Here is a 14,454-nt window from a genome sequence, read left to right on the forward strand (position 1 = left end):
TAAGAGTTTCTGGATAAAGTTAAGCATACTCTTCAATGGATCTTGCCCTTTGGTCATGCTGGTTTTTTTGAGGTGAGGGATACTGCTAAGTAGCCAGTTCAGTGTCCTGCACTAGGCAGGCAAGGGGTAGAAATGTGGGACTGAACTCAAGTTCCAGTGACACAGAAGTGGGTGAGCTTGTTTGGTAAGAGTGAGGCATTACTCTGGAAAGCTGCTGGAGCCACCAGAATACACTTTCCACCGCATTTAAAGTCAACTTGCAGTCTCTACCCCAATCCTTACAAAACACTGGGGCTGCTGTATCTTAAAAACCAGTGAATCAGATGGTGCAGTGCCTTTGCTGAGGTAAAACATGTGTGAGTGTTCCCATGGAAAGCACTGGATGTGAGAATTTACGCATGCTGGTGTGAACAGGATCAAAGTCCTGATCCTGCCAAGCACCTGCACCCCTCTGTAGCTGGTACATACGCAGGCTTTCCACTTGTTAGTCATTTCACTGACTTCACGTTGTTCTGCGCGTGTGGCGCGGCACTGCCTGGCCAAACCGAGAGAGCTCTGCGCTCTCCTGGTGGCATGAAACAGGAAGAGGCCAGCTGTACCTGCAGGGCTTGGGAAGGTAACCTACACTGAGGCAGGCACTGACCCTGCCAAAGGGTCTCACCTTCCTGTTGCACTATCATCTTGTAAGTTGCCCCACGTTTCACTCTGTTCTCTGACGTGCAGAAAATGCAGCGTTCTGGGTGATGAGCGCACAGGCACACACACCCACCTTACCTGAAAGTGAAGGAGGCCCTTTGGTACACCTGTGCATGCCCAGGATTCTGTGCAAATGCAGCGTTAGCTCATCCGTTATGGAATGGGCTCGGAAAGGTGATAATCCCTTAGCTTGCAGCCTGTTACTCCTTGGTGCAGCTAAACTTTTGGCATTCACGTATTGGCTGCAGGGTAAGAAATATCTCTGTGGATTCTTTTCCGTAGTTGAAGAACTACAAAGAAGTTGAACAAAACCTGGCTTTCCAGAAATGCTAATTATTTAAGGTGTTTACTGGGTCAAACTTGTTCACCCAAACTAGATTGTCTCACAAAAGAAGTGGGAGGACAGCTTGCCTTTGGCTATCATCCCAGCAATCTTTACACTTGAACTTGTGTTTCAATTTACTACAAGGCAACAGTAGATGTTTCCCATATTCATCAGTTCTTCACTGAAGACATTTTAAAACCAAATGCTTTATCCTAACGCAGAGAGAATTAAGCAATTAATTTTAGCATTTGTTTCATACTTGGTTGCGTAGCTTATGTTCTGCATGCCTGCTGTGTCAGCCAGCTAAACGCACTTCAAAAAAAACAAACCAAAACCCCTTCACTCCTCTTTCAGGTTATTTTTTTAAAATGGACACTGTGAAATAGAGGATGACCTTTCCAAACTGAACTCGTGTAGGACGCTTTTCCATGCTACAGTGGAGCGTTACAGGGTGAGACGTGCCAGCTTGTTCACAGATCAATCGCCCGGGCCCCACGCTCGCTCCGTGAGCTGCACTGGAAAGCGCAGCAGCCCAGACGGGTACGTCTGGCAGAGGCAGCCGTGCAGGATGCCGTGCAGAAAGCTGTCCTGCATCACTGCCAAGGAACTGGATTAGACGAGCTGACAGGACTTGGGTTTCTATCTGCAAAAGCAAATTTCTAATCTAGTTTTCTGCTTCAGAATAACATGTTTCTTTTCAAAGCGCACGCCAAGTTGTCTGATGTGAAAAGTTATGGCTCTTAAATACTTGTAATGAAAATGCAAATTGCAGAAACACAGCAGGCCTCACTTGAAAATGCTAAGGAAAAAGAAAAACCACCTTTGTTGCTCTCATTACTGTTCTCAAAAACAATGCAGTGGAAGCCAATGACAGATGTTACACAAGGAGCAGGAAAACCACCTGAGTAGCAAGACTATGGGACAGCAGTCATTAATTAGCTCATGCAGCACTTGACACCCTGTATGCAACACAACTTTTCCTCAAGAGTTTGCAAATGCAGTATTGACCCAAAAAAAAGCCATTTCTGTAATGTGGCAAAGCAAACAATTTATCTTGTTCATGTGAAAGGTTGTCTCAAGAGTTTTGTCCTTCAGAGGGCTAGGATCAGAAGCAGAGTTTAAATCCTGTTGCAGAAGGAGTCAGTGAAATTTTCAAGGGATTTCTATAAATCCCAGCTTTCACCCCTGCTCATTGGTAACTAGGAAAGTAATTCCCTTTTTGCTGTCATTTCTCCTGTGATACCTTCTGCAGCAGTTAATAACAGGAGTATTGGATCTGCTTTCTAACCTGCCAGATCTCTTTGGGAAGAGCCATTAAATATACTCACAACAACGGTACTTTTTCAAGGCAATGTAAAAGACACATGCATATACACAGAAGAAAAGAACAAAAGCCTCTGTTTTCCCTGAAACTGAAAAAGGAGCCCTTAACAGAATCAACAGATAGGCAGAAGAGGCAAAAAAAGAGAAATGGTACTGAATATGCAGTCCTTAATTACAAGCAAAATTCTGTCAATTGGAAGATTCCTGAAAAATACAAAAATCCCACTGTATCCCTCTGCAGTCATTTATTCACTATACATATAAAACATTTTGGAAATTTTTCAAGTCTGTTTTCAAAGACTGTTGCAGGGCTCCTACTAATCTGGTGTTGTGGTATTACCCCAGCCAGCACTAAGTCCCTCACAGCCGCTCACTCATTGCCCCGCCAGCAGGACTGGGGAGAGAATTGAAAGGGTAAAAGCCAGAAAAGTCATGGGTTGAGTTTAGTTTAATAGGGAAAGCAAAAGCCATGCACACAAGCAAAGCAAAACGGGGAATTAATTCGCTGCTTCCCATGGGCAGGCAGGTGTTCAGCCATCTCCAGGAGAGCAGGGCCCATCATGCATTAACAGTTACTTGGGAAGACAAACACCTTAACTCCAAATGCCGCCCTTTCCTCGTTCTTCCCCCCACTTTACATGCTGAGCATGATGTCATACGGTCTGGAATATCCCTTTGGTCAGTTTGGGTCACCTGTCCCGGCTGTGTCTTCTCCCAGCATCCCATGAATTTCCAGCCCCCCTTGCCAGCGTAGCAGTATGAGAAGCAGAAAAGGCCTTGGCTCCGTGTAAGCTCTGCTCAGCAATAACAAAAACATCTCTGTCTTATCTACCCTGTGTTCAGCACAAATACAAAACACAGCCCCATATCAGCCACTGTGAAGAGAGTTAACTCTACCCCAGCCAAATCCAGCACACCTGGTATTCTAAAAGCAAGCAGTCACAATTGGAAGCGTAAGAGAAGACACCCCCGGTCACCCAGGCCGCAGCCTCTCTTCACACACCACAATTGTATCAAAATAATAAAGTAGTACCTGAGACACACACGATGGGAGTTGAGGTCGTGAAAGTACAGAGGAATCTGCTTCTGGAGTTCAGCATCTTGCTTCTACCTGGAGCATCAGCACCAGGCTACGTGTGTGCTTGGAAAGCTTTACGATTCTTGAAATGACAATGTTAAACAAAAAAAACCCTCTTGATCATAACTCTGAGTCCGTCTGCAGGAAGGAAGTGCTTTTGTGCCTATCTGTAATGAGCCTCAGGCCTTACATTTCAAAAGGAGTTTTCCTCTGAAAAACCACCTCTTGTGAGGGTCTCACCCCAGGGTGATTGTCCTGGTTAGAACGGCTGGGACCAATTCATCCCTGGATGGGTGTAACCCAAAACTGTGTATTCTATAGCCTCCATGCCATTTCCCAAAAACTGCTGTCAGTAGAGGCCTGCAAGGTGGGAAGATGTTCCTGTACCCTTTTATGGAATTCCCCGCTCTGATATCCTTATATGGAATTCCCCACTCTGATAAGAGGGACTGAGCATCCACATGCCCTTTTATGGAATTCCCTACTCTGAGGGAGGGACTGAGCACTCCCGCCTGAACTGGAGAGTATATAACTGGGAGTTTCAGAGCCTTGGGGCTCTCTCTCGTGGGACCCAGAGGAAGACAGCAGACCACCGCTGCTCCCAACCAGGCTGAGACCACCACCCTCGACTGGACTGCAATCACCACTTCTGACCAGACTGCAGCAGCTCTCCCACCAGCAGGTTTATTCCCTCTCCCTTTGCTTTGGACTCGGGGGGTGGGCCAAGGTACACCACTTTTGTTCATACCCCAGGGTGCTGGGTTTGTACATTTGGGTTTTGTGGATTAAAACCAATTGTCTGTCTGTATAATTGTACTTATTGCATTATTTTAATAAATTGTTATTCTGACTTATAAATCTCTCTTTTGAATTGAGTTCATTTTGCCTTGCTGGTTAACTTTTAAACCAGCACAGTGATTTACTGAGAAATGTATGCTGGGTTTTTGTTCTTCCCATGACTTTTCCCTAAATGCAGCCTGGAACTGGATATTCAAGTCTGACTTCTTGTCTATATGAAGAAATAGGAAAACTCTGAAAATTCTGATTAAAACCAGCACACAAACCCCCACAGCTGTATGTTTCAATTGAGATGCCTAACTAGCCCTGCGGCTACAAAACTACATTTCACTGGTAATAAACTATGAGGATCCAGAACATGAGCTACCTCTTTCCCTGCAAAGGGCCTACAGGAAAAATCAATCCTCGCCCTTCCAGGAAAAAAAAAAAAAAAGAACCATCACCAAAACCTATTTAGAGGCCTATTTGCCTCTGAAATTTAATTTCAGTTTAATTCCAAATTGTTTCTAAGTTCAGTACTGATCCTAGTAAGAAAATAGCATTTCTACTTCGTCCCCTCTCAGAGGAGGACGTGTAATCCATTTGAGCTCAATTAGCCAGTAAGATTTGCTTACTACCAAAACTTCTTGGTAGTAAGACCAAGTTGGAGTTGAGACATCTCCAAAATAATGATGTTTCAACCTAGCTCTGACTGCCTAGATTATGAACACAGATTTGCTTTCCCCCTCCTGCACATTGCACCAGGATTTACATTGTGGCTCTGTTTTCAGATGCGAGTTTTATTCAGTTCCTCCAGCCAGTGAGAAAGCATTTTTTAATTGCTCAATAGGGACAGCACAATAGAGATGTTTGAAAACCAAGGGCAGGAAGCACGCGGCTGAGACTTCATCTCTGCCGTGCTGGATGGTTTGATGTGTTGCCCACTGAAGTCTGTAGGAGTCTTTTCATTAACTTCAATGTGACTTAAAATGGCCTGGTGGCATGTGGTGCCTTACACCACTCGGGTGTCCAGGATTAATTCATTTTGCTAAGTTCTGCTAAGAAAAGCTGTTTGAGGTGCCCAAGCCTCAGATACTCAAAGAGCTTTCAGATCTTGCTGCAGACCTCGACCATGTGCACTTCTAGCACATAAGGCCATAAAATTAAATAAAAGGTAAGAAGTTATCGTTGGCTTCAGCGAGTCCTGCCACCCAGGGGGACCTACAAGGCTTCGCTTTTGGGCTGGTGCTTGGAAGCAGCACAATATTTACATGGGAGCAGTTCTCATTTAAACCCTCATTGCTTTCTCCCTCATATTCCCTTTCAGAAACATATAGGGAATGTAGAGCCAAAATGTGCAGAAAGCATTAGGGTTTGTGCCCCTGATCTAATTTCTCCTCCACAAATGCACATCTTCCAGACTCCGGCAGTCACCCTTTTAGGTGAGCTACATCTTGTCTTGTGCTGTAGGTCACACGTAGCTGGGGTGAAGCCACCGAGCTCCCAAGCACCACACAAGTTTCCCCACAATTTCCTCCAGGATACATCTCCTCCCATGTTGAACATTTTGTCTTGTAACAAACAAGCTAGAAAATTCATGCAGGAAAGCCCTTCATTTATCCCTCCAAAATACAATGCAAATGTTCTAATAAAATGGGTTCATTATTTCCTGCCTTTTAGGAGCTGAACGGCCAGTGATCAAAGAAAGGCGTGGAATAGCAGACAAAAAGCTAAAAGCCCATAGACATTGGGAGCACAAGAACCCTGCAGCTAACAGCAAACTTCAAAGCAAGTGGCAAAGGCTGTGGTCAAGCCTTTTTGTAGGCACTGATGATTTTGAATTAACCCACACCCCACCCCATGGGCTGGATTTACAGTTAGCAAGAAAGAATACTGAATACTCACTGTTTGGGAAGCAGACCTCCTTCTTATAAAACCAGGTCTACTTGGAGCACTCCAAGAAATGAACTACTTCTAAAAAACATTAAATAAATCAGTGGTGTGATTCAGTGGGAGCACAGGACAGCTGTGCTCAGCACCTACTTTTAGATGCTGACCTTTTCTGAGCTGCTGCTTTCCACATTTTCTAGTGTTCTAGCTTTGAATTTCCTCAGAGATTAACCTAAATGTCATTGTCCTTGCCAACATTTCTCCAGAGACCCGATCCAAGTGCATGAAGCTCAACGGGAATCTTTCCTGGAGTGCTGGTGTACTTTGGGTCCATCCCTTTCCATCCTCTCTTTGCATTCTCTAGGCTGGTCCCATCAGGAGTGGAGACTCCCTTTGCCCAGTCTCTGTTTAACCTTATTGCTTATGACTTTTAAAGACAGAAAAAGGCTTCACTTCACAGTGAAGTGTCTGTTTAGGGACAGGCCCTGACAAGAACGGTCTCGTTAATGGGAACCTTGGGCAACCACTGCAATGCCTCAGTTTCCCTGCCTGTACCTCTGAGATGGCACCTCATCCCACTCTTCAGAAACCATCAGAGATGGGCAACAAGGAGAAGCCTAATATCACCAAACCCCTGGTGTATTCTTGCCTCCCTCTTATGAATGACCCATATCATATAACCTCAAATCCTAACAGAAGATTTTTAACTAGATTAAAAAAGCAGTTTTTGACACTAAGCAGAGCCCAGTGTGGGAACTGCTGATGGAAAACTGCTGCCCTGAGCTTTTGCAGCAATTCAGAGATCAGCAGCATCACTGTCCCCAGCAATCCAGAAGATACAAGAACACAGCTGAAGTCCAATTATCTCCAGCTATTTACTGAAAGCTGCCTTAAAGTGCTTCCCCTCCTTTTTTTTCTTTTTAATGAAGTCTTCCCTACAGCAGTGTGTGTAAAAGTGGGCTCCTTCCCAGGAAGTGAGAGGAGAGAGAAGGGAGAAGCATCCACTTTATGGAGCAAGGGGTAAATGGTAATTAGGGCAATGCCTACTACTCAGGGTTAAAGGCTGCCCTGATGAATGTGCTCCTCCCAGCATTGATCAGCCACTGATCACCCACCAGATGACCAGCTCTGCCCAGCTCTTCATCAATACCATAACCAAGCAATACAGCCAAGCCCTCAAGCCTCCCATTTCCAAAGAAAGTGGGAACTCAGAACTTTTATAGTTGAGTTTATAAATTCATATGTAGCAATGCAATAGCTAACACTTGGGCTGGAGGTATAACAAGAGGTTTTTCTGAAATTACCCCCCGAAAATTTGAAAACAAAAATCAGATGAGTGCTGCTCTTGGCTGTAGGCCTTTCCTTGTAATGAGATGTGCAGCTGAAGCAATTACTAACTTTAGTTTTTTAAAGAAGCAATAGCAGTTTGACTAGGAGGTCTTCCTCCAGGAACGAGCTAGTAAATGAAAGCATTAAGTTAATAAGGGCTTGAGTGCTTCAGATCATTACAGAGATGGCCTGCAGCTCCACACTTCTCCAACTAGATTTTTTTTTTAATATTATTGTCAAAACAGCTTGAAGAAACCCCTCTCTGGATCCACTGAGCATTAAATGCATCGTAGACAAATGGCTGTTTTCCTCTATCAAGCAACGTTTTAAAAAGTAAAAAAGTAATAATTAAATTCCACTGATGAATAATTGCTTCTAATAAATGAAGGAGAAATAAATACCATTGGCTTCAGCAGCTTTTATGTCAGTGACCTGAGCTGCTACTGAACCAAATGGACAATGCATGTTGCAGGAGCTGGGAGCAGCACCATGGAGAAACTCCCATTTCAGCTACACCAGAGACATTTTGAGACACGGTTCTTGATGTCTGAGCAACAGCCAGAGCAACTGGTAGTTCCTGACAGCCTGGCATCCACACAGTTAAACCCATTGTCTCAAACCTTGGATGGGCAAACTTTCTTTGGGCCAGGTCCAGGACATGGATCTGCATTGTCCAGAACACAGCTTGATCCTCCCCCCAGGATCAAGGTGGTCATGCACTGCCTGAGTGAACATCCTTCATGGAGGCTGGGGCTAAACTGCCCCAGACCTACCACAATAGTTTACCTTCACTCCTTGCCAGGGTAGCATGCCAGCAGGCCAACAAACTCCTACAGCTTCCACATCTCAACTCAGGGCAGATTTCCACAAAAGAAGGTGACTCCTACAGGGAATACCTGGACAGCAGAGCTCTTCCTTCTATTGAAGACCTCTTATAAATTATCATCTTTTTTTCCTCCTATCTCACCTCCCTCAGGCATGTTCCCAACTCAAAACATCTGAAACTTACTCTAAACTTTGGAAGTGATCAGCTAAACGTAACCAGAAAGAGCTTCAGACCTTCGCTCCCTTTCACACATCCACTTCCAGAGGGGTTCACAGAATCACAGAATTAATTAGTTTGGAAAAGACCTCTGAGATCATCAGGTCCAACCATTGATTGGGTACCACCATGTCAACTAGACCATGGCACCAAGTGCCATGTCCAGTCTTTCCTTAAACACATCCAGGGATGGTGACTCCACCATCTCCCCAGGCAACCCATCTGTGAAGAAATTCTTCTTAATGTCCAACCTGAACCTCCCCTGGCACAGCTTGAGGCTGTGTCCTCTCATCCTGTCGCTAGTTGCCTGGGAGAAGAGACTGATCCCCATCTGGCTACAACCTCCTTTCAAGGAGTTGTAGAGAGCAATACAACTTGGACCTGAGCCTCCTCTCTCCAGGCTAAACACCCCCAGCTCCCTCAGCTGACTGCTGCAGGCAGAAGCAGTGAAGTCATATTGTGTATGAGGTTACTGCAATATCACAAACTTAAGCTGGTTATTTCTTTCTTCTTTATTTTAAAAGCTACAATATTCAGGTAGCTCAAGGAAAAACAACCTTTGGATTTTGTCTGCTCATAAATCCATCACAACAGCTTGGGGGAAAACAGTAAATAAGATACTGGAAGAACAGCACAAGAGGCCAAAAGAGGAGCATCTGCCTCTGGATGTGCTATTTGCAACCAAAGCCAGGTAGCTGGCTGTGATATTAGTGTGTGGTATTGATTTGTTCTTAATCCAGAGAAATGCCCCTGTAATGAACTCTGCTGTGCCCTTAATGATTTCATATTGAAGGATGTTAGGTGCCTTGCTCATAACAGAGTAACAGCAATTCCAAAAATAGCAATCCTCATAATAAAATGTTATTGAGGATCCTGAATTTCAATATAAAAGAGACTCTGCTGTACTCAAGGGCTTACTAGATACAAATGCATACTTTAAAAAGTTGTATTAAAGTCATGTTGGTACCTCAGTTACAGAGGCAATGTGAGATGCTACTCCAGGGAGCGGCTGATCCCCATGTCCCCGGGAAACTTTTAGGTAGATGTAATACAGGCTGGATTTAATCCCACCAGATGACTGGGGCTGAATGGCTAGAAAGAGCTGAGACGCTTTTGCGAGCTGCCTGTGAGGGCAGGAGAGCATGGCTGCCGTGCTCATCAGCAACTAACAGGGACAGCACAGGAACAGGGCGCTGGGCCAGGTGCCACATGCCTGATCCTGGCTCTGCTGCTCATCCCCCAGCCTCAGGCTGACACCTTCCAGGAGAGGGCCACCAGTGAGCTGCCACTGCAACTGGTGAAAAGGGGGCTTGCGAGAGAGGGCGGCTGCTGCCAGCTGACCAGCAGGGAGAAGCATTCCCACCAAGCTCAGGGCCACCACAAGGAACTCAGAGCTGGGAGCACCAGGTCTAAAACTGACTTGCCCTCACTTGCAGATGATTTCTCAGCCTTAGCTTTGTCAGTGCAGCAAACAGCAGCCTCAAACTAAGCCTGCCAGCAGGGCTTCCCAGCCCTATCAGCACGGACATCTTCCTGCAGGCTAGCCCGGTGGGTAGGACCCCGGTGGCTGGGAAGGATGGTGGTTGTCCATCTCCCATCGCAGGCTAGTTTTGTTGGTGCCAGAGCCTCCCTCCTGGACTAGAAGGGCAGAAGGGAAGACCCAGCCCTGCAAAGAGTCGCCTGGAAGCAGCTTCAAGCCTTCAAATAACCCTCATGTACCAATCAGCTTAATTTAGAGCAACCAGGGGCATTTCCCGCCACCTCTAGAGAGACTGGGGACAGGATTAATTAGCCGGAGGAAACAAGGGGTGAACATTTGCCTCCTACAAACCTCAAAAGGAAGCTCAGATTTCGGCTCATAGGTTATCCAGGATGTAGACTGGAAAAAAAGCCATTCGCTCAATTATGCCTTAATTTATAGCATAATTGGCTTGATTACAGCCCTGGTTTCTGACCCCTGCCCAGGAGGTATGCCAGCCAGGCTGCCCCTGCCTGCAGGGTCTGTGCACAGGGCAGGTGGGAGCGCCTGGGGGGGCTGTAGTTTGCTGCCTTCTCCCTCCAGGACCCTTTCCTGGGGAAGAGTGGTATTAAAAACGGCCGGAAAGGTGAACTTGTTCCCCCAAACTGGTGAGGCAGGAACTGCCTTCCTCTCCCCAAACCCTGAACTCCCTCTGTGCTTTAGTCTAGTTCCTGCTTCCACTTAACCCACGGGCTGGCAGCACATGGTCCTCCCCTGGGAGACAACAAGCGTCCTTGGACCCTGACTCTGGGAAGGACTCTGAATCTTAATGCAATGAAACCATAGCATCTCTCCAGCAGTGAAGAGTGGAAGTTATCTGCACCCACAGTCCAGAAACCTCTGCCTGCAAGAACAGAATCAAGTTTACTCAAAGCTCCAGGCTATGCAAAACTAGAAAAAATTACTGATTCTAAACCAGAAGCTGCAGTTTGACACCAATGATGTGCATTTCCCATTGCTGGTTTCAGAAGAGGAGTGCCACCAGACTTCAGCAGTTTTGCAGGGTCATAACTCCTTTGGAGCAATATTTTTATTGTTACAGGCAGAACTGAAGTGATGCAGCTGTGACCGGGGCTCTGTGGAGCTTGGCACAGCTTGAACGGACACTAAAAGGAAGCTCTGAATCTAAGAGGGCAAGGAAAAGGAAACACTATTAGGAATTTGTCCACTGTGCTTAGCAGGGGGCTCGCAGGTGCAAAGGAGCTCAGCCCTCACTCAGGCAGGTGCAGGATGGAATTCTCCTGGAGTGCTGTCTGCTCCTCCACTCCCATCCAGCACCAGCACCACCAATATCTGGATAGCTGGTCACTTCACTAAAGGGGTCATGACCTCTGCCAAAAACCCTGATGCAAGAGGTATCCTCAAACCCCCAAGCAAACTGGGGACACAACACCAAGCTCCTGTATAACAGTCAGTACCTTAACCACATCCCCACCAACCCACCACTCTGCTTGTGAAATGCTGCCTCTTCTCGCCCACATTTGTTTAAATTCAGTTCACTCCCAGAAGGCAGAGTCAGTTTTTTGGTGTAAAGGGGGCCAAGAGCCCAGATTTGTTAGAACTGTGATTTTAATAACCCCATCCAGTGACATTACCTATGAAAAGGTAACTGTAAAATACATTTGAAAAACATATTTAATACATATGCAACTTTGTTTGCTGTCCCATGATTTAGTGCTCCACTCCCTGTTCTAGGGTTCAGGATTGTTCAATTCGGAAGTGTGGACATGAAATGTTTCTTTTGAGTAATCCTGTCACAGCTGCCAGCTAGAGCCCAAACAACTGAATCATTCATGAGCCCATCCTCAGAGCACGAGGCATTCAGCAGAGGAAAGAGCAGGTCAGCCTTTAACTGACTGCTATTAAAAACTTTCATTAAAGTCCTGGAAAAGGGTGGTGGGAGAGGGAGAAAGGAGGAGAAGGAAATAAATTATAACATTGATCATGTTTGTGGAAGGATGATGGAAGTGGGATGGAAAATGCAAGAAAGGACAAAATGTGAGTGAGCCTGGGATATCTCAGTCGGGCACGTTTAAATGGGACAAGATCTAATTTAGGTAAATATAAAATAGTGCCTGACAATGCTCAGCATATAACAGAGAATAACATGCAAGAGAGGAGCCATAAGAGCTGGGCTTGGAGGGACATGCCTTCAGATGTCACTTTGTAGTGGCATTAGCTGTTATTTCAGTCTGCGAGGAACTGAGCTGACACCTTCCAGGAATGGAGATAGCAGTTGGAGTCCCAAAACCTGAGCCTGGTGCCTCACATCTCAGGCCATCACTGTTTAATGATGCATCCCAAAATGGGCAGCAAGAAATCAAAGTGTGTAAAACAACATGGGAAAGCAACTAGTCACTAAAGACTGTTTGGGAGGGTAAACAGCTGAATAAACAGGCAGCTCTTCCAGGAACTGGAGAAGGGAGAAGGCGACCATGATTCTGGAAGAACTGAACACATTTCTATGGTGGCAGATTCCTGGGGTAAAGCGGTTCCAGCATTTTTGAGTGAAATAAGAAATATAACCCTCACCTGTATATAAGTTCCTGCAGGCAATGGAAATCCTCCAGCATAGCAGGAGATATGTAGATGTACATACACACACATACCGTCACAGCTGTAAAGCGTCACCCCACACCTCTGCACCCTGGAGTCAGTGCTTGTTTTGGGTTGGCCTCCAACCACAGAGGAGCGTGAGGGGCTCAGAGCAACCCTCATGTTTCCCCCATGGCAGCCAGGGACACATGCTACAGCCATCAAAGTCACATCTGGGACTGCAGGGGGACAGGGCTGCCTTTTGCTGTCCCAGTGTGGGGAGACAGCAGCCGCTGGCAGGATCAGGTCCTGTCAGGGCACTGGGCTCTCTCTACACACTGTGCGAGTAGAAACTGCTCTTTGCTTGTCAGCAAGACAGTTCACTGCTCAGAAAAATGAAGCCTGGAAATACCTGATGCTCAGCAGCTCCTTTTCTGCAGGCAGGAGCTGTAATCAGAAGAGGGAAAGCTGCTGATCCTGATGGCCTCGGCACATGTAGCATCCTTTCCGTTAATGCAAGGCAGCGGGAAAGCAGAAGAAGCAGCCTCCCTTTCAGGGAGTAAGAGGACTTCGAAACCCCAGCATGCTTGATGGTCTGCTGTGCTGGAATAAGTCACTGAATGCATTTGGTGGGCATCAGCATCCCTGCTGTGGATGTAACTATAGCTCATTTGAGGGCATTATGCTCCCATCCCACAAGAGATTTGTCATTTTTGAAGGCACCACATGAACCTGCTTCCCGTTGCCTCCTTGGCCAGCTGGGTGGTGCCATCGGCACCTTCCCTCCTGACCGGACTTTGGCGAAGAGCAAGGACAGGCAGACGTGCTCCTCCTGCAGGACCAGCTCCCGGGGAGACACGGCACAGGGCCGGCAGCCCGCGGAACTGCTCTTTAATAGAGCCCAGAGCCCCCACAGCAAAATAGGCTGGGCCAAGAGAAGCTGGGAGTCCCTGCTCATGCACACCCGTGCCCCAATTCAGCAGCAGAGCTGCTTGAGCCAGCTCCCGTCGCTGGTCCATGCTGAGTAACAAGGAGTGGCACAGAGCACCCAGCATCTTCTCCCACGTGCACATGGAAACCTGGGGAGGTTTCACGGCAGGAAAGGAGAGAGCATTCCTCTCTGCCAGTTCCCAAACAGGCTGCATTTGTCCCGTCTCGAGAGGGAGAAGAGTATCACTGCCTGAGTCTCGACTTCTTCTCTCCACCACTACAGCTGTCCTTAGTCCCAGCCCATCAGGAAAACAAGGACATTACAACCACTAGGAACAGAGGCTTCATAAATGGCAAAAGAAAGGGCACCAAGGCCTCCCTGCAGGGAAAATTCCTCTCGATTAAACGGCAGGAGAAGAAAAGGCAGGTCTGTGAACTGGTTTGGGGTTAGAAGCAGCCCTGCAGGGGAGCATAAAATACCTGTGTCTTCTTTGAAGCTGCAGGAACAGGGTGACTGCCCACAGCTGGACCCTCGCAGAAACTATTTACTGCTACATCTGTTTTCCCTTTCATTCCTGAGCAAATTGTACTGACCACTCGGGCTCCCCAGGAGAGCAGACCCCCGGCTGAGCTAACTGCTGAAAAGGGCAATTAGCACACTCCAAATCTCCAAAGGGGAGAAGCCTGTGCTCCTGCCTCGAGAGAGGTGGCAGCATGCAAGAGACCTGAGGCTGTGGGCCCGCAGGGATGCTGTGAGATGGTAATTGCCCCCTGATCACAGACACTGCAGAACCCAGCCTGCTGTGATCATGCAGAGTGTCGTAATAAGACAATGTCTGCCTGCTAAAACTCACAAATTGAGTCTTAGAGGTTTCTTTAAGAGCTGATTTTAGGCAACATTTCAAAAAAAAGAGAAATCCCTTTTAAGCAATTGCTTCATTCTTAAAGACACCGTGCTACAGACTTCACAGACCTGTGACAGTCTTGTAGAAGGGGTGCTAATTTCCCTT

This window comes from Neopelma chrysocephalum, unplaced genomic scaffold, assembly GCF_003984885.1.
Source record: "Neopelma chrysocephalum unplaced genomic scaffold, ASM398488v2 Primary Assembly neopelma1_24, whole genome shotgun sequence".
Classification (NCBI taxonomy): Eukaryota; Metazoa; Chordata; class Aves; order Passeriformes; family Pipridae; genus Neopelma; species Neopelma chrysocephalum.